The following is a 23,114-nucleotide window of genomic DNA, read 5'->3' on the forward strand; positions in this document are numbered from 1 at the left end:
GTATGCTATGTGGTATGTACTGAAACTGTATATATTTGCTTAGCGGTTTTGGAAAATGACTAAGTTCCACTTTGTCGTCTTTTTTTTTTTAAGCTGTACATGTGGAAACTGCAGTTTGATGACAACATCGCATGTTGTTTACTTGATAGAAGTAACTCGGTTACTCGGTAGAAGAGCGCGCACTTAGGACCCATATAAGGAAATTCCGCTCCATCTAACGTCACACAGAGCTATACTCGAAAAAAACTTTCCGAAACTTGTGACAAACCGGAAGAGGTTTTTTTGGAACAAAAATACTCCTTCAAACGTACAACTTAATTTTTGAAACTTTGTCCATGTTTAGCATGGGAATCCAACTCTTTAGCAGTGTAAAAAAACTCAGTATGCATGAACTAGCATTTCACCCCCACTTTAAAGAAAGTAGTCAAAAGTTTGAACATATTGTTTTTACTATTTCAAATGATTAACCTAAAGGACAATCACAATTCCCTTGACTGTAACTTCTTGTAAACTAAAAACTACGACTTTATTCAGCATTGTCTTCTCTTCCGTGTCTGTTGTAAGACAGTTAAAAACAAAGCAGTTTGTGATATCTGGTTCGCAGAGCCGGCCCTACACCTTTGGGGGCCCTAAGCAAAATTGGTTGGAGGCCCCTTTGACCGTTTTAAGTAAGGCCTACAGAAATTAATGACTACCTTGTAACTATACTGTACATATTATATCTACTATGTTATTTTTAAATTTTTTAGTCTATTAAATTATGTTTTAATTATTCTATGTATGCTGTATGTTAATTATCTTTTTTACGCTGCTGGCCCTGAGTAAGTATTTCGTTCTTATGTGGCAACATGTACAGAATGACAATAAAAGACCTTGAGTTCTTGAGTTGAGTTCCATATTTGATGTCTAACAGGAAAATTATGATACCACTGAGCTGAATGGCAGTGCAACGAACACACACTGATGAACTTGCTGAATAAAAAGACTGATAAAGTGATTTTCACTGACCATAAAATAAACATTTTTAATTGACACCAGAGTTTAAGAGGCACAAACAACAGCCTTTATATAGAATACTGTGTTGTGAACCAGGAAAAGTATTATGTTATTAGCATTTATTACATGGCTTGGTTGAATCCCAATGTAGAATGCGGTTTGTTATTTCTTAATAACAGACCGCTGCTAAGTAGAACACACCATTGCCATAAACAGAGCGTTGCTATGGACGCGGAGCGGACTATTTTCTTTAACATGGAGTCAGAGTGTGCAGCGCTGCGCTGCTCAAGTGCGCATTTAAAAGTTCACGGCACAAAGCGAAGAAATGTCGAGCGCACAAATCCTAATGTATATCTGTCCAACAGTTTATTGATCATTTGTTTCTTCACAGTTTTAAATTCCAGTTAGTGTGTGTTTGATGCCTTTTCATAGTCCTTGTGATGTGTCCGTGCTCTATCACTACACACGGTAGCGAGTCGTTTCAAAAACAGCAACAAACATAAAATAAAAATACACAAAATAAAGTCATCTTATGCAAATCCACAGCCTTTTATCTACAGATCAAGCATTATAATGTGAATATATCATATATTGAAGAGAGTTTACCATGCACGAGTCGCGCGCGCTGTTTGAATAACGTTACTGAATGGAGAATGATTGACGAGGAAAAACGAGTTTCCGTAAACTTTAATTTAATGATGTAAATAGTCTTCTGTCCCTCACATTAAGCTATGGAATGGCTTCAGATGACTTCGTGAAATTATAATCAGACGTACCCTCTCAGATCCAAGTCACCCAAAATGACGAAAAAAAGCGGGAGGCGCCGAAAAGCGCGCTGTAAGTGTTTGCATCCCAATATAAGACTTTTAGACTGCAGATTATCTATACAGGTATCGGAAAATTAATCCTACAGGTTTACGTACCTTTGTCTTCTTGCTTCTTCTCTTCTTCCAGCCTTTCTTTTGTCGTTTTTCATGGCCAGAAAGTTATTTTCGTTTCTTGTCTAAATAAAGAACTAAATAAAAAACAACTGTGCTTATCATGATGCCTGATAAAGAGCCCTGTAGGCCCATTTCTTTTTATTTATTTATTTTATGTTACTTTTGTTGTATGATTTTTTTCACCCACTATATAGCAGTGACTCAAGGGGGCCCTCTGCTGGCCACGGGGCCCTTTGCAATTGCAAGGGTCGCTTAGTGGCTTGGCCGGCTCTGCTGGTTCGCGAACTGGATATAACTGGATATATTTGAAACAGTTCACCAAATCGAACTGAATCATTTTAAACGGTTCGCGTCTCCAATACGCATTAATCCACAGATGAATTAAGCTGTTAACTTGTTTAATGTGTCTGACACTCCCTCTGAGTGAAAACAAACCAATATCCCGCAGTAATTCATTGACTCAAACAGTACACTGACTGAACTGCTGTTAAGAGAGAACTGAAGATGAACACCGAGCCGAGCCAGATAATGACTCATTCACGAGTCAAGAACCGTTTCTGTCAGACGCGTCCGATTCGTGAACCGAGGAGCTGATGATACTGCGCATGTGTGATTTAGCGTGAAGCAAACCGAAACACAGAGCGTCTGAACCGAACTGATTCTTTTGGTGATTGATTCTGAACTAATTCTGTGTTAATGTTATGAGCCAATGTGCAGTCAACGCCAATGACGCCATTGCATCGAGCGCAAAAGAATCGGCGAACTGTTTTCTTCAACTGGTTTATTGAATCGAACTGTCAGAAAGAACTAACGTTACTGGTCATCCGAGAACCGATGCAACCGGTTCTTGACTCGTGAACGAGTCATTATCTGGCTCGGTTCGGTGTTCATCTCTCTCTTCACAGCAGTTCAGTCAGCACGCGCAGTCTCGCTTGATTCGCTCAATGATGTGCCAGCGTCATCAAACCTGCCATGCCATCTACAGTTCTGGCAGTGGTTTGTAATGGAATGATTCGTAACATTATTATAATTGTAACGAGTAACGATGCAGCACATAAAAAAAATATCGGAGTAAAAGTATTAAACTCAGCGAAAATATGTACCGAAGTAAAAGTGGAAGTAGGAGAAAAAAATAATACTCTAGTAAAGTACAGATACTGCCTTTTAGTACTTAAGTACAGTAGTGAAGTAGTTCTACTTCGTTACTATACATCTCTGGGTACAATAAATATCACATACTTTAATACTTTTACTCAAGCAATATTTGGTGACTTCAACTTCTAAATAAGTCATTTTCTGGTAAGATATCTGTACTTTTACTTGAGTATGACCTTCAGGTACTTTATACACCACTGAATGTGCTGTATAGAAACTCTCACAGAAACCTCTCCTGCCTCATTCTTATCCGAAACTGAGAAACAAAGCATTGTAAATTTGTGAAATTAACATAAAGTTTCATGTTATTAAAGAACATATAATTTTAATTGCAGAGTTTGGTAATCCCAGGAAAGTAGTACCCAGACACATAACTGTACATATGAATGCTGACAAATAAACATTATAATAACTGTTTAGCAGTTACGCTAATCTCGACATCGTAATGGTATTATCCATAATCATCTCTTACCTTCATAGTCAACACATTTTTTAAATCTTTAAAAAAATATAAAGCATTTATTATTACTCAACGTGGTTCACTTTCTAATTCATAAAGGCTAAATGTATATGCATTTTGCATATACATTTAGTCTTGAGCTATAGGAACAACAGTGTTTCAGTAGCTCAAGTGGTAGAGCATTGGCCAGTGGTAGAGCAAGTGGTAGAGCAAGTGGTAGAGCAAGGTTGGCGGTTCGATTCCCTGGGAACATATGATAGGTAAAAATTGATAGCCTGAATCCACTGTAAGTCGCTTTGGAGAGAAATGTCTGCTAAATGCATATATGAAGAAATGTGCAGAAAACGTGTCTCGTGAAAAATATAGTCTTTTTAAGATGAAAATGAAATTACTGTTGTAACCAGGAAATAGCAGCTGAGGATCACTCAGTGGCTGCAGCTGTCATTTCAACATCCTTGTTTTTTCACATCTTTTGATTTATTATGAAAATAAATATTATAACAAATGTATTACTTTATTGTTAAATTCTAAATTCTTCACACAGGTAATTTCTTTGCAGGAAAGAGCTCAACTGAGCAGACACAACTTTTTCTAAAAGTTTTGACATAAATGGAAGATTTTAAATAGGCCTATAATTTGCCAGTTCACTAGGATCTAGTTTTGGCTTCTTAATAAGAGACTTAATAACCGCCAGCTTAAATGGTTTTGGTACACAGACTAGTTGCTGTAGTTTTTTTAGTCTGAATCACTGAATGCACAGCTCCATTTTGACTCACTTCAGTTAATAGTGTTCATTGTCTGATTACATGTCATTAATTAACTGCATGATTTTTTCTGTACATTTCTGCCATATGGACATCACCTCAACAATCACCATTCATAAGCTATTAGTAAATATAATGTAGAAAATGTAATTTTCTGTGAATAATATTGTATGCTTTGCAACAATTGTATCATGAAAAGTGCTATACAAATAAAAGTTAACTGAATTTATTATGCACCTGTCAGTCTCTCATTTCAGTTGTCAATGATGTGTCACAGTATTGAATGGGTTTGTGAATGTTGACACACACACACACACACTCACCGAAGTCTCCTGAGGAGCACGAGGCCAGCTGGTGTATGTGGGGTTGTAAGCCACACACTGGACTGAATCATTGTGACTAAGACACAAATTACACACAAATGCAGTTATCAGTGAAGTCTGGTCTAAAGGACGGCAGCATGGCATGATCGGACCTCTGGCTAAATGAAACACTGAGAAGGTCATTATAATTATATGATTATTATAAGCACAGAATCTCACATGTATTCGAGGCTGCCCTCCAGTTTGGAGGTCCAGATGAGGATGCTTTTATCTGCCGAACCAGACACGAAGTATTTCCCTGCAGGAGAGAGAATGATATCATTAGCATCTTTAGCCTAAGCCACACAATGCACTGTGTCTTTGTGTCCCTTCAGAGGCTCAATCAATGTGCTGTCAGCTGTGTCATACACCTGCACACACACACACACACACACATCATATGTGCCAGTCATCCTGATCTGATCAAAAACACCTGAATTCACTCAATACTTGTACATACACATGTACACAGTCAGGTCCTTATGTATTTGGACTGAGGCATAATTTTAGTTATTTTGAGTTGTTGAACAAAACATTCAAGTTATATAATACTGGCTAAATGTGCCTTAATTTGAGGGTATTCTCATCACACTTGGAGCAAAGGTTAATGAATTACAGCTCTTTAATATGCACCTCCCCCCTTTTTCAGGGGACCATAAATAATCGGTTTCATGGACAGATGTGAGCTGGTGAACTCAGAAAAATAAAATCCTGGAAATCCATGGAGGACCAGTCCTGGTGCCAGAAGATTTTAACCGGGGGTGCTATCCCTTCTAGGGGGATGCACATACGGTGAGTGTCAGTGAGCGGTTGGTATCGATGTAATTTAATTTTGCCTATAAAACAAAGTAATTAGTACTACTAATCATCGTCACCATTCGCAAATATGAAAATGTATTATGATTTTTCACTGGACCAATGCACATTCGACATCGGTTCAAACCTTACGCAAACATTTTTTTTTTTTAAAGTCACGATTAAAATAAGATGACGTTATAAAAAATTATACATTCTTCTATAATAGCTAAGTAAAATACAATTTCCCGCCTCTACAGCGTGTTTCCAATCACTGAAGCCCCTTACAGTGAAAGCATTGTCTGATGGAGATATTAAGTATTTCCTGCATGGAAAACAAAATGCAGCATCTGGTTTCACGGAGTATTCCAACCACTCCCGTGGCGTATACCATGACACAACAAATGATCGTTGCTGGTTGTAGAGAAGGCGAAGCGCAAAACGTCTTAATTTAACCTGATTTGGTTTATCCTCACCCGAAAGGCACTCTTGGCGGTCCAGGCGTGCATGAGCTGGAGCATAAGACTTCACCAGAGCAAACAAGCTGTAAATCCCTTATGGTCAAAGGCCTAGGCTACATACCAAAACTGACCTGTTAGGGCCAGACTCCTAGGTCTTGGGTAGAGCTGAAGGCTTGGAATCAAGAAATACGACCAAGAGCTTAGCAATATATTAAGTCTTGACCTGTGACACAGGGGCTACCACTTGCTCTTTTTTTTCATAAGCTTGATGAAGGAACTGTCTCAACAGATCCCTAGTAGCAACACCCTGTTTAAATAGGTAGGTAACCATAACATGGATTAGTGTTAGGGTTAGGGTTAGATACTGTTTTAAGGGGCTCTCGTGGCACTCTGAAAAAGCAGATCACAGATTGAATGGTGCATCCCAAAAACAATATGTTTGAGAGTCATCCACTCAATCTATAGTAATAATGCTGGAGCGGCATTATTACTATAATCCTTTTTTTTGTAAAGGGGAGCACTGCTAAACTACCACGAGAACAGCCCACGGAGTGAGGAATTAAACTCCTCAGAAGGGGAGAGAACGTGGGCGCTTAAGGGGAAGCACCATGCTCACAATAGCCCTTCATGTTGAGGGAAGCGATGCTTGAAATGTATTAACAAAGACACACTGGTTGAGTGGAGACCAAGGAACCAAGGTCTAACCAACTCAAAGAAAGGGAATGAAGCTGAGTGCGTAACCCTTACCGTACAGGATTTTAGAAAGTGCGCAGAGTCTTGCGTGCAAACCTACCACCTATGTGGATTTTAGAAAATACACAGAGCCGAGCATGTAACTTAAAGCTATCCTAGCTTCACAGAGGTGCTGAACCGAATGGGAGAGGAAAGCTCAAACTCTCAATCCTCTAAGGTGAGGGGAGCACTGCCTGAGACAGCATAACACAAGAAGATTCTCCCAAATGCCATGTATACTTCACGCTCGATGTGTCAGCAAGAAGGGATATCCTGGTCAACAGGAAGCACCTCAGGGACATCCAGGAAATTCTTGCAGTGCTGTGCTGGAGGCCTGATGATCAAGAAGGCTCTCACAGAAGCCTATGACCTGGTCGCATGATCCAGGCAGTATGAAGCCGGAACCAGGGCTATCATACCAGCTGGACATAATATCGGCAAGTGTTTAGGAAACTGAAGCACCCGTTTCTAAATCCAGCTGGGGGGATCCAGAGGACCTACCCTAGATAACCCACAGGTCCTGGAACCCACAGGTTCTGGAAGAACACTACAAAGAAATCTCACAGAGGATTAATCACATGACCACCAGCACATTAATACATACTTATATATATATATATATATATATAATAGATCATACTCATCCACCCTGGTTCCTGCACTGGAGCCCTGATCAAGGGGTGACTCCCTTTAGTCCGGACCATCAGTAAGGTGGTCACTACGAAACCACAGAACCAACCAAAACATCATAGGTCCACCATAGGAGGCTGTCATGCAAGAAGTTCTTACCTAACCTCGGTCAGATGAAGAGCTGGTGGTTATAGAATTAAGAAGGGGAAGATAATGGCTGATGTAAAGCCCACAAAGGGAATGAGTCAATACAGCCGTAGACCTGCCTATGGCGGAGGCGGCCTGCTTGGTAGCACGGATAGAGATATTTGTGGTGCGGCGCAACTCAGCTACCCGATCAGGGGAAAGGCCCTTGCCTTTATCCAGGACTTTCAGAAAATCAGCCTGATAGGCTTGAAGCACCCCCATCATGTGCAGTGAAGCCACAGCCTGACCTACTGCTGCGTATGCCTTGCCATTTAAGCAAGATGAATCCTGAAGGGGGGAGATTTGAGGGAGATTTAAGAGAGGATGTGTCCCCCACAGAGAGATAACTAGCCAGCGTCTCTTCTACAGGGGGCATTCCTCTCATAGCTGCTATCGCGCATCACCTCGATAACTTGTATGCTGAAACTGATGGATGCAAGAAGAAAATGGCCTCTTCAATTCCTTTTAGATTTCTGTATGAAGATCAGGCATAAATGGAAGGCTCACCTGAGCTGGAGGGCTATGGTCAGAAAGATAATGCTCGTCGAGATGAACTTGCGACGTCACCTTGGTAGCATGCTTCCATGGTAAGTCCAACTTTGCCGTGTGTTTTGTTTTGTTTAACTATGTATGTTCAACTCAGAGGACTGTAAGAGACTGTTGTGTTTTTGTGTTCATGGAAACATGGCTCAGCAACAGTATTCCAGACTATGCTATTCAGCTCAATCAGCTGACATGCTATCGAGCAGACAGAGTCCTCGTCGCGGGAGGTAAATCTCGCAACAGCGGGCTTTGTGTTTACATTAGTGATGCGTGGTGCTGCGTTGCTGTTGTGGTCTGCAAACACTGCTCACCCCTGGCAGAGTTTATGATTATTAAGTGCCGGCCGTTCTATCTACCAAGGGAATATACAACCATACTGCTCTTTGCTGTTTACATACATCTCAGCTCCAACAACAACAACAGGAGTGAGGTGCTAAATTAACTGTACCAGCACATCAGTGAGCCCTCTCTTATTCTGAGGTCACTTTAGCCACCAGATCCAGTCTGTATCCAGATCAGAGGGTCACGGCAGTGACCCGGATCCAGTACGTATCCAGCCCAGACCAAGACTAGATTAGCCCCAGAGACAGATCCTGTGTAAAGACCTTGTCTCAGACGACCACCGCGACAAGACCACAGGAATCAGATGATTCTCCTGCACAATCTGACTTTTCTGCAGCCTGGAATTGAACTGCTGGTTTTGTCTGGTCAGAGGAGAACTGGGATCTCCCAAGGTTTTTTCTCCACCAATGGAGTCTTGGTTCCTTGCCGCTGTCGCCTCTGGCTTGGTCAAGTTGGGGACACTTCATTTACAGCGATATCGTTGACTTGATTGCAAATGATTGCACAGATACTATTTAAACTGAACTGAGCGGAATGATGAAATCACTGAATTCAATGATGAACTGCATTTAACTGTCATTTTGCATTATTGACGCACTGTTTTCCTAATTAATGTTGTTCAGTTGCTTTGACACAATCTTTTTAGTTTAAAGCATTATATAAATATAGGTGACTTGACTTGACCAACACACTGACTTTCCAACATGGGGTAACAACACTCTGGACTTTGTTTACACCACATAGAGAGGAGCTTACAATACATACATACAATAACACCACAGACATCCAAGAATACTCAGAGACTGTCAGTGCCTACATCACCAAGTGTATTGATGATTTAACAATCACAAACACCATGATTAATCACAGAAGCTGTGGATGACAGAAGAGGTAATCAGACTCCTGAAGGCTCGGAACACTGCTTTCAGAGCTGGAGATGATGTTGGCCTTAGGACAGCTAGGGCCAACCTATCACGCGGCATCAGAGAGGCTAAGAGACAGTACTCCAGTAGGATAGTCCATCAATTCAGTTACAAAAGAGACACTCTGAGCCTGTGGCAGGGGATTACAGATCATTACAGACTACAACTCCCCTGTGACAGCACCATCTCCTTGCTGAATGAGCTGAGATGCTTCTTTGCTCGCTTTGAGGAACAAAACAGCAACACTGCACAGAAGACTACATCTCCTCCCGGCGAAAAGGTGATAACACTGACCCCAGACAGCACGAGGATCCTTCAGCAAGATCAATGCACAAAGCTCCGGGTCCTGACAGCATTCCTGGGCACATACTTAAAGACTGTGCAGTGGAACTCACTGATGACTTCACAGACATTTTCAACATCTAGCTTAGTCAGGCTGTTGTTCCCACATGCTTCAAAGCTACCACCATCATTCCAGTCCTGAAGAAGCCTTCTCCATCCTGTTTTAATGACTACCATCCAGTTACACTTACTCCTATTCTCATAAAGTGCTTTGAACGGCTAGTCATGCACCACATCAAGTCTTCCCCCCTCCCTGCACCCTTCCCAGTTTGCATATCAGTCTAACTGTTCGACCAATGATGCCATTGCCACTTCCCTCCACTCAGCACACATACATCTAGAGAAACAAGATTCATACGTGTAACAGAAATGACTCGAAACAGACAAATTAAAGAGTCGATCAGGGCTGTGGTTGAAACATGAGCCAAATTCCTCAGTAAGGTAACAGGAAGTCATAAAATATTCTGTGCCACAAGTCCCAAGCAAGATAACCAACCAACGTTTTCACAGAACAGCTTTCAACATTAACACCACTAGAACAATTATTGACAATTTCAATTCGGAGAAGAGATTTGTCAAATTTGTTATTTGTAATTGATAGGCAATGCCGGACATCAAGTGTAAACCCATGAGAGTACTACACAAGATCCTTTGACGTCCCCCACCTAGCAGAACCAGACTGAAATTCCTAAGGGGGCCTTTTAACCTCTGGTCTCCACAGAACATCCCTATGTCAGAGAATGACACAGAAACTGTCTTTTCTAGATGCATATCTGTCCATCGCTTCACTCCATATTCATTTATATGTAACCCACACATTTGACTATCATGTTATAATAACTTATTGTGTATGTGTTTTAATAACTATTGGATAGCTTAAGGATTCATATTTATGTTTGGTATGTGTGTGATTGAATCTGCTTGCTTGAAATAGTCCTGACCATCAGTTATTTGTCAAATGTATCATATTCTTGTTATAGGAATCATGTCCAAAATTATACCCTGTAAGAGCGGGAAAATTCGGACCACATGCTTGATAAGATAACATATGATTTATGATACCACCGAGCCAAGACAATATCTGATTGGTCAAGACAACATTTGAGGTGTGGCCAACAGGCCAGTTTAAATACTTATGACACCATAAAATCTAGCTTTTAGTTTTTAGCTATGCTTCTTAGCTTTTGCTATTAGTCATGTTGGCTTTTAGTTTTAGCTTTGCTTTTGCTATCAGTCATGCCAGCTTTTAGTATGCTTTTAGTTTGCTTTTAGCTGGTAGCTTTGCTACCTAGCTTTAGCTTTTAGGCATGCTTTTAGTCATCACTGTTAGCTGTTCTTTGAGCGCGGTTCTAGCGTGCTTCAGCCTGCACGCATGTACCTTCAGACATTTGTACTGGTGTATCTAATTTAATTTTAACCTCATTGAGGAACTCAATGCGAGGGTTAATTAAGTGATTGATGGTTGTTCAATGTCTATGCAATTTCACGTATTGCTGTAAACTTGGGATTCCACATTTCCATTCTCTTAAACTCATCTTTCCCTAACTTTCGATCTTCCTGCAACTTGTGAATGTGTGAGTGCGTGCATTTATGTGTTAAATTAGTTTATCTGTTTTAGATTTATCTAATAAAGCCTTATTCATATTGAAAAGAGAACTATCTTCTGTTTTGTGCTTACAAGTTAATTAATTGATAGTGTTTTCACTATACTTTGGATATTAATATCCATTGCAGATTTGATGTTAAACGACTCGTTCAGTGAATCGCAGGGCATCTCAGTGATCAGCCGTGAAATAGTGATTCTGTTCAAATTCCCTTTAAAATCTTAAGTGATTCCTTTTGAGCTAAATTGACCTGTTTCCCTTACATACCTTAGAATGATGTTCATAGACTTCAGTTCAGCATTCAACACAATCATCCCTAAACAGCTCATTAACAAACTGGTCCAGCTGGGGCTGAACACTTCGCTGTGCAATTGGCTGTTATACTTTCTGACTGGCAGAACTCAGGCAGTACGGGTCGGCAGTAACACATCCAGCACCATCGCACTGAACACTGAAGCCCCCCAAAGAATGTGTGCTGTGCCCCCTCCTCTTCACTCTACTGACCCACGACTGCACACAGTCACACAACTCCAACCTCTTCATTAAGTTTGCAGATGACTCTGGTGGGTCTTATTTGCAACAAAGATGAGACAAACTACAGGAGCAAGGACAGCCACCTGGCCGGGTGGTGCAGTGACAACAATCTCTCTCTGAACGTAGAGAAGAGGAAGGAGATTGTTGTTGACTTCAGGTGAGTGCACACTCAGCATGCTCCTCTGACTATCAATGGTGTGACTGAGTGAGAAGCGCAAAGTTCCTGGGTGTGCACATCACAGAGGACCTCTCCTGGACTGAAAACACAGCAGCACTGGCCAAGAAAGCACAGCAGCATCTCTACTTCCTCCGCAAACTGAGAAGAGCCAGAGCCACGGCCCCCATCATGTGCCCCTTCTACAGAGGCACCATCGAGAGCATCCTGACGAACTGCATCACTGTGTGGTATGACGCCTGCAACACGTCCTGCCGGAAGACTTTGCAACGCATAGTGAGAGCAGCTGAGAAGATTGTTGGTGATTCTCTCCCCTCCCTCCAGGGCATTTATGGAACCCGTCTCTCTCGTAAAGCCCTCTGCATCGCAGGTGATCCCACCCACCCGTCACACAGCTTCTTCAGTCTGCTGCCACCAGGACCAGCAGACTGAAGGACAGCTTCATCCACCAGGCTGTCAGGAAGCTGAACTCCCTCCCGACCTTGCCCCCCTCCGCATTTTTGACCCAGTTACCACCGAACTCTGAACCTCCTCCACCCTCCCACCCCCAGCTCCCACATCCCAGGTCCTTCCACTACCTCCTACCACTAACAAACTGTAACCTGCACCAGACACTTTGTGCAGCATTGGTCTGCTCACTACCTCATTCAACCTCTTCAGTCAGTTTAAATAAAGAACTGCTCTCTGAGATTTTTGTCATTTAAATCAGTCTGAATAAGCTCTTTTGCAATACAATAATTATATATGCACTGTTTGTTTACTTCACTAGTTTGTACTATATCTGTCATGTGTCTTGTGCTGCTTTATTTAAAATGATTTTTTTTACATGCCCTTATTTGTAGTTGCATTTTATATTTCATCTGTGTCCATCTGTATTTTATGCTCTACTGTTGCTCTAGTGTTATATGTAGCACCAAGGGTCTGAGAGTAACGCAATTTAAATTCTCTGTATGTACAGGTATGTGCTGTACATGTGGAAGAATTGACAATAAAAGAGACTTGACTTGACTTGAATAATATACCGTTATGTTGATTTAATATATCCCTTACAAAAATATTATTTTACAAAAAAAAAAAAAAAAAGTAATCTAGTATACGACAGATTAACCATGGTCTCGCTACACTAATCATAGTTTAACCATTGTATTTGTATTATTTGTAGTAAAACTGTGGTTATACAATTGGGAATCAATACACCAAAAATATATATATATAATAATAATAATATTAAATAAATAAATAGGTTACTACACTTTTTCTATAATAAAAGCAAGGGGCTTAATTTTGAAATGTATTTTCTCTTTGTGAGTGTGTGTGGTCATCAGAACTCGGTTCCCGCCACCACTATGAGCTGAGAGCCATCGGGTCTGAAGGCCAGGTCATAGATGCCTCAGCACAGACTGAGACACGACCATAACACACACAATACACACTGCACATCAGTGATGTCTGACTCAAAATGTTGCATTATGAATATAATAGCGAAAGAAACAGGCAGAAATCGGTTGTATCTCTCTAGATGGGTCCTCGATGCTTAAGTTGTTTTATATACCAATGTTTGCTAAGCACATAGATAATGCTCTGCAGTTAATGTTTGAAAAAACCATAAAGCGCCTTACTGCTTCTCAACCTTATCCCGGTCATGTAACGCACTTTATCTATCCATGCGGGAACTGCCCTCATTATGAGAAAAACCACAGTCTATTCTGAAAAGACAAATTCAACAGGTCTGCACTGAGAGAGACGCAGACCAGAACATGGAGACCAACCGATGCAGTGTCAAAATAAAAGTCCATCCTTGTTAGACCAGGGGCCAGTTGAATAAACATAACCACTATGTTAAGACTGTATCTTAGGAACTAGTTTGACCAGCTTGTTGTTAGCCAAGAGGTAATCAGACTTACCTTTCGGATTCAAATGAGAACATTCTCCCTTTCTATAATTGACTTAAGAAGTTATGACCAGTATTAAAGAGAAAACTAACTTTGTAAGACTAGTATAAGCGGTTTATGCAACTGGCGCCAGGTTTAAAGTCCCCCAGAGTGGCTTGTCTGGTTTTCTTTCGTGACTGCCTTGATTTATTATTATTATTATTATTATTATTATTATTATTATTATTATTATTATTATTATTTGTTTTGCGTATTTTTCTTGTGATTGGCTTGATTTTGGTTTTGTTTAATATGCTTAAAATAATCATAATTGTTATTTAGTAATGGTGATGATTTGTAGTTTGAAATGTGTGGGCTTTATTTTGGTGCATCTGCTCTATCCGTGCTGTTTGTCGTGGCTGTGTGCCATTTGAGATGCTTGATTTTCTTCCATCATCATTTAAAGAGGAATATTTTGTGTGTTTTGTTGTCTGATCTGCTGTTTGCTGTCTGGTCTTTGGACTCTGGACTCATTCCAATGGAAACCATGTTACACTGTATCTGAAATCATTTCCTTTTCAACCGACTTATGACTGAAAGCTAAACAATAATATTTACACACTACCAGTCAAACATTGATATTTTTTATGTTTTTCATAGAAGTCTTTTTATTTCATTTATTTGAACCAGAGTACAGAAAAGGCAGTAATATTACGAAATATATATATATATATTTAAATGTTCAAAATAACAAGTTCTCTATATATTTATTTTATTCCTGAGATTCGAAAGCTGCATGTTTAGCATCATTATTACTCCAGTCACATGATCCTTCAGAAATCATTCTAATATGCAAAAATTGCTGTTGAATAAGCATTTATTTTTTATTAATATGTTGAAAACAGAAGATAGATTTTTTTCCCAGGTTTCTTTGATGAATAGAAAGTTCAGAAGAACAGCATTTATCTGAAATACAAATCTTTTTTAACATTATAATGTTTTTATCATCTTTGCAAAATAAAATGATTAATTTTGATAAATTCTCCACCTCCTTGACTTTACAACTCATAGTTGTGAGTATATATCACACGCTTCTAAAATAAAGTTTGAATTAAAAAAAACAAACAAAGGTAGCTGTGACTTTTTATCTCACAATTCTGTCGGAAATGGGCTTCCGTTTTTACATTTTAATATGTCTGTTCTTTCATTTATTCATGTATTTATATAGCATATCCTAGACAAATTTAAAGAACACCAGGGGCCTGTACCATGAAGCTGGATTAGCTGGCTAGCCAGGTAAGTTTCAGTTAAGTTTGCACCAATCCTGGGTTTTAGGTACCATGTGAGTGGCTTGGCTTTTAGCTGCATTCATTGCCAAAGTAACTTACACTCCACAGCTAACCTGCTCCAGGGCAGATTATGTTCTGGATTCAAGATCTCAGACTGAAGATGAACCAATCAGATGTGAGAGAAGTGACACATGTCTGAAACAAAGTCACTCCAGTTTATCTTGCTCCAAATTAAAGGTCACTTATGCTTAAAAGAAGCCTGGCTTTAATGATAATAACTGAGTCATTTTATGATTTATATAATTATTGTGATTCATATTATTATTAATCTCTTACACACAAGCAATTTTAGTTTAACAGTTAATATAAATTATTTTAAATAAGTATTAATGTATACAGATCATGTAATATAAATAAGCTGTTGTATCAAAAGATTGAACTATTTTAAAAATTACAAATCTGAATTTACATGTTCAAGTCTCTATCACTATATATTTCCAAATATATAAACTAAGTTAACAAGTTCCGCTTGTGACTACACTGATGGATCAAGATAATTTATTTGTCCTCCTTCATTTTTCATATGACATTTAAATTTGTCCTTTTCTTCAGTCTCTTAACCTTTAGCAAAACCCTTAACCTTTAGTTATGAATCTCGCTGGGTCTCTCACGAGAAGTAAATCAAACTTGCTTTGTATTGCAAGGCTCGTGATTGGCTGTCCGCCAGTGATGTCACACATTCATGTGCACGCGCTTCACAAACTCAGGGAGTCAGGATCAAAGCCTGAATTGACAAAGAAAGTTGATGAACAGCATCATGGTATTAACAAAGCCGGTCATGTTCGCGACAAGATCCCTCATCTGCGCTAACTATAAAGGACTAACTCCTCTTTACCTTCTCTCCAAGGATATTCTCCGAAGTCTACTCCTCCTTCTTCTCTCTAAGGATTGCTCCCGAAGACTCCTCCAAGACCTCACGGTGTGTGTGTGTGTGCGTTCACCTCCATCCCATCTCATCTGTTACCCCTCTGTCTCTGAGTGATCCGTAACATTAGCATGCGTACAGTACACACTATTCTACAGTATTTTCAGTATAGGCCTAAATAGTGTGAATAGTGTGTTCACAGTGAAAATAGGTAGGCAATGATAGGCTGGTCGTGAAATGCAGAGATCCTCCCATCGAAATCAGGTGGAGATTCTGTTTCAATGTGATCTGTAAGTAGTGCTCAACCTGGCATTGATGGACAACATTCACTGATAAGTGTTGAGTTCATAAATGTTTCTACAACTCGTATTTCTCCTGTATAATGATAAAGCAAATTGTTGGGAGTGTGAGTGTCTCATGATAAACCAGGGGTCACTCAGGAGTTTCTGAGAAGGGATGATGAATGATGAAATTACCTACATTAAATTAGTTGAAATGTAAAGAGTTTTTTGACGGACTTATCCCTTACGAAAGGAAAATATATTTACCAATATATTTCTTAAAATATATTGTAATATATTATTTTCCCTTTTTTATTTTCTAATATTTTATATATTTATATAAATTTAATAATATATTGAGGATACATATATTATATAATATATTGCAAAATATACAAATGATCGCAGCTTTCAATATATTGCAATATATGAAAAAAAAAAAAAAAAAAAAAATATATATATATATATATATATATATATATATATATATACGAATATATGCCTAATATATTACATGATATTTTCCAATATACTGCAATATATTTTAGTTTCATAAGGGCAGTGTATTTGTAATGGTGCATCAGGCCTGTAGAGAGCAGCAGACACACACAAACTCACTGTGATTGACAGCATGAAGTGTGTTACCACAGCAACAGAGTTTGTGATGACCAATGAAAGACAGCGTGTAATACTGAGCTGCAACACACACACTCACACACACACACACACACACACACACTCTGTCTCTCTCACGTACACACACACACACTCTGTCTCTCTCACATTCACACACACTTTTAGATTCTCAAATCACTTCATTCTATGTGATTTATAATCTTGTTTCCTCAAGGGCACCTAAAACATATCCCCACAAGGAGACTGGTATCTGCTGGTATCATTATCAGTGTGTGATGAGTCTTACAGCAGAGCTCCGCTGCGACTGACGATCACTCTGTGTGTACGGTGTTCACACTCATCACATCTGCTCATAAACACAGGTCAGTCCTCTGCTTCGCATGCTTGGGTTTGGCTGTTGGACTTTAAGATGCCATTGAAAGATCTTGTGTTTTGAGTTTGCTTGAAGTGTGTTTTGTACTCAGACAGCCGCACAGTGAGACTGATGAGGTGATGCAGCACAGCTCCTCCTGTCTCCAGCTTCTCAGGGGCTCGTATGGAGGACCACAGGGACGGGAGGTTTCTTTAAGCTGCTGGTTGCTAGGTACCAGTCTCCAGACGCATGCACAGAAACCTGAAGCAGTTCAGAAATGTTATTTTGAGAGGATCCAGGGTTATTTGTATCATGATAACATCAAACCGAATCTTTCCATTCATCTTAAGAAAGACCATACAGTTAGAACATAAAGACAGTGAAACATGGCACAGGGGTCAAAGATGTCCATCTAGTGCACATTTACATTTGAACACTAATACCCACTAGTAGTTTACAGCGCTGGCCAAAATTATTAGAGCACTAGTACTGACACCAGCTAAACATGGTTTGAAGTCAGTTATTTCTCTCTCTTGCTGTAGTGTGTCAGTAGGAAACATCAGTTCATATTTCCATACATTAATTTGTCCATTAATTGTGATAATGCAGTTAGAGTGTGTGAGATTGTATAAAAAAAAACACATATTCAAAGTGCATAGCTAACTGAGGAGAATTTACTGCCTAAAAGCATTCAAAAGAAACACACTAAATAACGCATGAAACGTTACATTGTCGTGTGCGTTTGGTAATTATATTCTTAATTCTAGGTAAAGGCTTGTAATCCAATCCAGCGAAATCCAAATTAGCCTAATAATCATAACAAAAGACCGCTAGCATAAGGTGCTACCCAATGCTCACACTTTGCACCTTACGTTTTGTTTTTATCAACATTTGCAACGTTAGATTAATGAATTTCTTGTCAAACATCTTTAACCTACTAAACGTCATATTTATATGACAAATTATAGTGACTTTACGACTCCACCGTACGAGCTGCTCTTCAGCCAGGACACTTCACAATTAAAGGGACAATAAGTAACTTTTTAGGTATTTTATTATCTAAAATCAATATTTTTATTCATAAATATGCCCTCAATGGTGTACAAATACCTATGCCAATGTTTAAACTAATCCTCGTAAATGAAGAATTTATTATCTTTATATACATGGGACGGGTAGAAACGCAGGTGCAGAGCAGTGAGAGGCGCTTGAAACTGCACCGGCAAGTTTAAAAGTCTGGATTGCATTCTTATTATGGACCATACATATGCCGCGCCACAGGAGAAGAAAACATCGTCGCCAAAACAGTCAAAAATAGAACGTAAAAGGAAACGTGACCGTAGATTACAGAAAACAAGAGTTAATGTCGGGGAAGCTTTTTCTAGGTGGAAAGAGCTAATGCTGGATAAAGATTTCAAAAGAGACGCTGAAGTGGCCAGTTTTCTTCTCGACAGGTAAGTCAGTGTTTGATGATATATAACAATGCACATAATTCAGAAAATATAACGAATAAAGAAGACATAACTACTAATTACAATATTTCATGTTTTCCACAGTCAGTAATTCATACTGTAACATTCGTTTGTTAGTTGTCATGTTGCAGTTTGTTTGAAATAACACACCTGTTCACCTGAAGGAAAACTCGACGAAGTGCTATTAGAATACATCCTGTCAAAGCTTTTTGGTACATATCGCCTACCGTAGATGCAACACGCATTTGAAAAAGCGAGGCGCTGGACAGCAAAATTAGTTTGAATGCAAAATACAATTTCACCACTAGATGGGAGTAATTCCTACTTACAGTCCCTTTAACTCAACTCAACACGAGTCATACAGAAGTTACCATACACAATCCTCACCACAAGGGGGCGCTTAAAGGTCAACATATAACCAGAATCACCTAAACTGAACCATTAAAATAATACAAAAACTCACATTAGACACTTTTACCACTGAATAAAGCACATAATCATTTTCTAAGATTATCACTGTCATATTTTGTTTTGTTCTTGCTGCGACGTCGCAGAAGATAAAAACCATTTCTAAAATAGACTTCCGTGTCTTTTATTGAAACGTGACGCTGTCACAGGTGGTTATGACAAAAACTACATGGAAAAGATAGCTTTATTCTCATTGCATCGCGCCACGTCTGGTTAGGACACACAGTGTTACAGTTTGATCTCCCCAAAAAATATAAGTATAAAAATATTAATGATGACAGATCTAATAATTGAATCTGCAAGGGAAAGTGGAGAGAAGAGATCCAGTCTGGAGATGAGCAGGAACAGTTGATTTTCACGATAGACATGGAGATCCAGATTTGTTTTTAGTTCCTTTTTTTTTTTTTTTTTATTCAACAGGCAAAGTTACTCTCTATGTAAATACAATGTTCATAATTGTTTGTATAAAATAGACTACTGAATATTTATCATGTGACCATCTTTTGATTATTTTAACAAAAGCAATAATAATTGTAATAATAACAACCATCAGTTCTGTCTTCATAAGGTTAAGCTGAAGGTGATGGTCATTCATCCAGCTAGAAATGTCACTCAGACAGGCTGAAATGTGAGCAGCTACCGTCGGGTCATCTGGCTGGAATGAGAAGTAGAGTTGGGTGTCATCAGCATAGCAGTGATAAGAAAAGCCATGCTTCTGAATGACAGATCATAATGACATCATGTAGATGGAGAAGAGAAGTGGTCCAAGTACTGAGCCTTGAGGAACCCCAGTAGCAAGGTGGTGTGACTTTGAAACATCACCCCTCCAAGACACACTGAAGGATCTGTCAGAGAGGTAGGACTTAACCCACAGGAGAGCAGTTCCAGAGATGCCCATCTTTCTGAGGGTGGACAGGAGAATCTTGTGATTAACAGTGTCAAAAGCAGCAGACAGGTCCAGTAAGATGAGTACCGAGGATTTTGAAGCTGCTCTTGCTAGTCGCAGGGCTTCAGTAACCGAGAGCAGAGCAGTCTCAGTTGAGTGGCCACTTTTGAAGCCAGATTGGTTGCTGTCCAGGAGATTGTTCTGTCCAAGGAACATAGAGAGCTGGTTGAACACAGCTCGCTCAAGTGTCTTTGCAATGAATGGAAGAAGGGATACCGGTCTGTAGTTTTCAAGAAGCTCTGGATTTAGAGATGGTTTCTTGAGCAGTGGGCTTACCCGAGCCTGCTTGAATGCTAAGGGAAATGTTCCAGATTGAAGAGAGGAGTTGATAACATGAGTAAGAGAAGGTATGACTGAAGAAGAGATCGCTTGAAGGAGGTGGGATGAATGGACAGGAGTAGTTTGCATTACAATATTGTGCCACTTCCTAAAAAATAACGTTACTTAGTTACTTTTTATTGAAAGAAATGTGTTATATTACTTCTGTGTAACTTATTAAATCAGGGCTGGGCTTGCTTGTTTGCTTTTTAATGTAAACATTTATTTTTTGGCAAATGTAAAAGCCCTTTCACACCAAAAGCCTCAGGCTGAATTAAATGTAAATTCATGTCTGTACGGTAAACTGCAGAAGAAGAATGGTCAACACTCTTCAGCAATTGAAAAAAAAAAATGTTGTGTAATTTTTGCTCATTTGTTTGGTTGAATTGGATCACTGAAGGTCAGCTGCAAACTGATTAATAAAATGGGATTAAATACATAAAGGATATTTGTATTATTCAACATATTTGATTATTGCTGCTTTGAGTCATAATCTGAGTTGCTTTTATTGTTTTTATTGATTTTGAGGAAAACTGAATCAGAATTTAAAAAAAAAAATTGAGTGTGTGAGATGAATTAATTCATGTTCACATTTATTCTAGAACTTAAGTGACATCATACTCCTGATTTTGTCTCAACAAGGTGACATGACATCTTTCAATCAATAAATGGGGAAAAAAGTAACTGGCATTACTTATTTGAAAAAGTAAATCTTTTAAATATTTTCTTGTAAATTAAAAAAACACTAGTAATGCGTTACCATCAACACTGCTGAGAAATAATAAAACCGTCTTTGGTTTATGGATGTGATGGGAAATAAAAGTTGTTAACAAAAAATGTCAGCATATGGAAGAAAACTAGATTTCTATCAAACTATCATCATCCGTCCTCTTGTGTGGGAGAATAGACTGGATCATTGTGGTTTGCTGATTGGCTGCTGGAGGGTTATTGAGCATTGTCATATAGAGATGTTGTTGCATGAAAGGAAGTTCATGTTTTAGATTTTTTTGCATGTATAAATCGTGTGTAATAAACCCTGTAATATTCCATAAAAGAGTTACTGTCTATTTTGATTGTGTGTTTTCAGGTGGCAGGCTGAAGAAGGACCTGAGTTATATCTTGAGTGAGCACCTCAGAAGAACAAGCTGCAGTGCTACAGCGAGTCCAGCAGAAACACTAAACACACACCAGAAACAACAACAACAAAAGGACATTTTGTTAATGATTGACATACAGTAGTCCACTAGGGAGCCTCAGCAAACCTCTATGGGGACCTAAGAGTCTTAAAATGATTTTCATTGATCTAATCACTATCCTTAGAAACTGTAGCAGATCTTGGCTAAATACAATACAATACAAATGACATGTGTTGTTTGTGTAAGCAGCTGGTTAGTCATCTCTTTAGGATTTAGTTGTATTCTGTTGGGCATTTGATGCCTGTAAACAACAGTGTACAGTATAGCACAGAAATGAATGGAAAGAAAGAATAAAAGAGCGTGTGAAAGCTGACTGTTGTTCCAGAAGGACTGCTTGAGATCAGGAGCAGGACGTGCACAGATTAAAAAGCTTGTCCTGTTTGATTGCACGTTCTGCTGTGTGTCTGCTGCCATGTGACGCTAAATCCGGTAAACTGCTTCAATCCTCCGGGTTTGAGGATTATAATGATTCTCTGAATGTGATGTATTGGAAAGGGACTCGACGGTGTTCACATGAAGAGACACAGAGTCTCATCAGTTTCCTCACGCTTGTCGTGACACAGCAGCCACGGTAGTACTGTATAACTGACACTGTTTTATTTATTTCTTTATAATAAATATTCCCAAACCTGTTAACTATATCATGAAATGTATCGATTCTCAGATATGTAAAAGTGTATGCATTTTGCACCTTTATGGATTATTGATCTATAATGGATGATAGGCAAAGTACCCTAATACTGTAATCTATTAACTAGCAATAAAAACGTTTTACTTGCGTACCAGATGTGAGTGTCATGTCATAAAATATATTTTAAAACGATTTAAAAGATTTAGTTTTTTAGATTTGAAAGATTTGAACGTTTAAAAAGACTTCGTATTTAATGTGAATTAAATAAAAACATTTTAAGTTACTAATTATAACACTTTCATTGAACAGAAAGGGAGCAAAAAACATTTGTGACCCATGCTGGCAAAATTCGTGTGAATGTGCACGGGCTAATTTTGAGCTACACAAAAAAAGTGAAAAAGGTTGTTTTTAGTTGAATTTCAAGTTTCACAAATATGAGTTCATTAAGCCCTCTTCTAGCGATCCCAATGCTCCAAAATTAATTAAACATCTAAATCAACATTTAGGGAAACTGTTGAAAAAATAAAAACTCTTCTGATATTTAACATTATATTAGATACATGCTTTACTGTAGGAATTAATATATAGGCCATCTGTCTCATTAATGTTAATCAAACGATAAAAGAAAAAATAACTTGATTGAATTGCTAATTAATTTATTTGTAATGAACACACTGTAGTGATTTTATTATTTGTTTTTCTTACTTTAATGTTTTTGTTTAGATATAAAATTTAAAAAGTAACGCAGTAGGCATATCTTTTTCTTTCTTATATTTGTTCTGCT

General features: G+C 38.8%; 2 long non-coding RNA genes across 2 annotated transcripts; one reads left to right on the forward strand and one right to left on the reverse strand.

Moving 5' to 3' along the window:
* Positions 1–4,638: 4,638 nt before the first annotated feature.
* On the reverse strand, positions 4,639–13,699 carry LOC113078000 (uncharacterized). The gene is made up of 3 exons (XR_003281443.1): positions 13,565–13,699; positions 4,859–4,937; positions 4,639–4,715 (listed from the first exon to the last, which is right to left on the reverse strand). It is a non-coding gene; the product is annotated as an uncharacterized LOC113078000 (long non-coding RNA).
* Positions 13,700–17,035: 3,336 nt separating this feature from the next.
* Positions 17,036–22,424, forward strand: LOC113077996 (uncharacterized). The gene is made up of 3 exons (XR_003281442.1): positions 17,036–17,309; positions 17,412–17,530; positions 21,591–22,424. It is a non-coding gene; the product is annotated as an uncharacterized LOC113077996 (long non-coding RNA).
* Positions 22,425–23,114: the final 690 nt, after the last annotated feature.

This window comes from Carassius auratus, unplaced genomic scaffold (genome assembly GCF_003368295.1).
Source record: "Carassius auratus strain Wakin unplaced genomic scaffold, ASM336829v1 scaf_tig00023751, whole genome shotgun sequence".
Lineage (NCBI taxonomy): Eukaryota > Metazoa > Chordata > Actinopteri > Cypriniformes > Cyprinidae > Carassius > Carassius auratus.